The sequence below is a fragment of the Capsella rubella genome, unplaced genomic scaffold (assembly GCF_000375325.1).
Source record: "Capsella rubella cultivar Monte Gargano unplaced genomic scaffold, Caprub1_0 scaffold_2, whole genome shotgun sequence".
In the NCBI taxonomy this organism is placed as follows: domain Eukaryota; kingdom Viridiplantae; phylum Streptophyta; class Magnoliopsida; order Brassicales; family Brassicaceae; genus Capsella; species Capsella rubella.
The window spans coordinates 9,321,992-9,325,762 of NW_006238922.1; positions in this window are offsets into that span (position 1 = coordinate 9,321,992).

Consider the following 3,771-nt stretch of genomic DNA (forward strand, 5'->3'; position numbering starts at 1 on the left):
TATCTATAATTCAGGTTCAACCCCCCCCCCCCCCCCCCCCCCCCCACTTAGTGGAATGTATTCTAAAATTTTGTGCTGTATAAGTTGACTATATTTCAAAAATAATATTATTACAAACACTACTTATAAACCAATATTTGAAGAAAAAAAATCCAACAACTTTTTTAAATATAGCCAAATACAATTAATTTCTATTTGATTTACTATCATACCGCTAGAGGTTGTTTTTATTATTGTTTTAACCAGGTTGAATTTGCTAATATAAAAAATATATAGTACATATTGTTTACCGTTATAAAAATGTCCACTACATGCATAAACTTGTATAGTTAGCATGCAAACTTGTATATTAATTTTTAATGGGTCAATCCAAGAACAATAATATAATAGAAGAAAATCTAAAGAAAAAAATTGACCAAATTAAATGAACGAACGACAAAGAGAAAATCCAAGTTCGTGACTGAGAAGTGACTAGTCCCATATACGTTAGTAGATATAGAGCCCCGCGCTTGAATCTCGACAAGACAAAACCATGAATTAATAAGGAACATGGTCACCTTCACATCACTTCGATTCGGACAAATGTATTATATTTTCTTTCTTTTTTCTAAAAGATCTCCTCTTTGTAGCTAAACCCTTGTCTTCGATCTCCGAAAGCAACCTTTTGGACCAACGACCTCGAACACACACACACAAACACAAAGTCACAAACTGATTTTATAAACAGTGTTTTGTTTTTTTAGCTACTATTTTAACTCTATATTTAAACTATTTTTCTCATGGAGCAATAAAAAACCAATCATGGTAGAGATACTATTATTATACCATGTGAAGAAGTATTGACTTGCGACAATGTGGGCAAATATATCTGTCCTTTACACAGTAAAAAGTTAGTAAGGGATTCAATGATAAAAAAGTATGAATATATAGACACACCAATAATTTTAGCCTCTTGATTTTGATCACTCGGTGTGTGTATTGGAATTACACTATTTAAAACAATAGTAGCAGTCGGAAACTAATTTAGAAATTCCAACTCACATGATAGTTATGTCCGAATGCCACCGTTTGTAGACCCCAAACATTCATTTTCGATTCTTGGAATATATTTTTTGGTTATCTAATGCATTATTCAGAAAACAAAATAAAAACACTTTGTGAATTGTTCGACATTTTCATGTTTTTACTTCGTTTTGCAATATTGAAAACTATTTTTTAGTAGATCATATATCCTCAAACTCTTACTACTCAAACATATTTTACCGCAAATTTGAGTAACAATAATCTAAACTTTTGCGGATAAATTATTTTTTAACCTTCCTTCATACACCCACCATCATTTTTTCCTGAATTATAGTTATTACAAATTTACTGAAAGACCAACACTAAAACTTATATTTTGAGATAATATATGAAAGATATGTAAAGTTAGGTTTTGTAGCTTGGAGATGAACAAGTGGGATAGAGAAGAGAGTAGACAGAACGTGGGATATGATAGATACGAGAAAAAAGAATCAGAAGAGAAGGAGGGGAACACGGTAAGAGAAAGGTAGGTGTGGCCGCAGCAGATCCCTAGACCGGCTCTCATGCAGCTGCACGACGCTTTATTTTGTATGCCTAACCATGTGACTGCAGTCTCCTCCCATTTAATTCCATTGGCCGCTACTTGTTTCTTTGCTTTTCTTTTTTTTGGTCTTAACCCAAACCTATGGTCAGCTTTTTTAACTCTGGTTATTCACACACTTGTGTTGTTGTCCTACTTGTGTTGTGTCACTTTGTCCCCTGATTTTAATTCTACGGTCAGTAATTTTTTTTTGTTTACAAGTGAAAAAAATTTAGGTTTGAATCTCTCATGTTTCAACGTATCATGCAAAACAGATTCGGATTTATTTTATATAGCAAATCTTTGAGCATATTAGTGTTCATTGAATCTAAATTTGATAATTATATCAACAAAAATCGAAATCACATGTGTATGAAATCAAATTTCCGAATATTTGAAAAATATGTATTATTACTTTTTTTTTCTTCATAAGCTACATGCATTTGCAAACGAAAGAAAAAAATGGATATTATATATGTTATATTTTTAGTAGTATGTCATGTAGTTACATTTGGGTATGAAAAAATTTGGATAATTCATCATGGGTACTAGATTTCGTTGTCATTCCATTTGTAAGAAACATTTGGATTAAAAAAAAAAAATTATACAAAGTCTTAGTAAATGTTTGAATGAAACATTATAAAATTATATGTTGGAAAAGCTTATATTAAATTCACATATTTTAGCGAAACATTCTGAAAGTATGCCAATAAGTAAATATACATGTTATCATTCCATCATGGTGGATCATCATCATCAGTTGTTACTACAAATGAAAAGTCTTATTATTTACGTTATACGTTCGCATGGAGCTCAAATATTTCTACACACATTCACATGATCGATCACATCTAATAGTAGTATTTGTCATCAAATGGAACTCAAATTTCATATAGAAAAAAGATGGAACACAAATAGTGTGTGTAAAAAAAGAACTCACACATAATCAAATTCCAATAGCTATCGGTTGTTGAAAAACATGGAAAACGCCGAGGGAGGTTCTCGATCGAATCTCTCATGTATTCATTTTTATCTATAATTTGGGTAATGCATAATGCATAATAATAACAATAGTACTACTATATATATAAATAAAACAAAATCTTTAATTATTGCGAGAGAGAAATGAAGAAGGGTACGGTCTATAGACAATATGGTACGTAAGGAAGAGTACATATCATCCACCCTGTAAAACATTTATGTGTGTTCCATCAGTTTTAATTCTTGAATCTTTATTTTAGTCAATTCTTGAATCTTGATTTGTAGTTAGTTCGGACAGAATCTTTAAGACAAAACTATCGATCATAATTACATACGTTTATACTTTATCCTCATCCCTTACTTACGTTTCTTTCTTTCTTTCGTAATTACTCATTTAATTAAATTGAATCATTAAGAGTTATCAACGTTTAACGAAAACACAAATAGTATCCAATTTATATTACTACTCTATTTTTTGATACGGGACAAAATATTCCATATGGTCGCTCTTTAAAAATGGGGGTTTTGATTTTAAAGGATGTTTTTTTTAAAAATTTATCTTTTTAGGCTTTCTGCGGTAAATTGTCAGTTATACCTAAATTACCCTTTTAAATAAATAAAATTAATTTTTAATTAATTTTTAAATTAAAACATATCAACAATTAAAGATTAATAAGATTTAATGTTAAACAAAAGAGTTTTGGATGAAAGTATGTTGATTTTGATATTGAAAAAATCATTCTGCAATATTTAGAATACATCTTCTGTATTCTAAATATTTTAGATTATGAATTCTGCACACTCTACATGTTATAAAAATTGTAGATTACAAATTCTTCGCATTGCACTTATTCTGAAAATTTTAGAATATATATATCTTCTAAAAAAATTAGAACTCAGGTTTGGTTGGTGTTCTACAAAATTTGGAATATGTATTCTACATGTTACTCTATATTCTACAAATTTTAGAATTTATTTTCTACACTTTACCCTATATTCTGCAAAAGTTAGATCATCAATTCTACACTTTACTCTTCGTTCTTCATATTTTAGAAAATGTATTCTACGAATTTTTAGAACTATCTTATACAAGGAAATTGAATCCTAAATTAAAGGAAACAAAATATTTTGTATTCCCTAATATCTAGAAATCATATATTTTTATTTTGAGTGAACGTTAGGTGTAT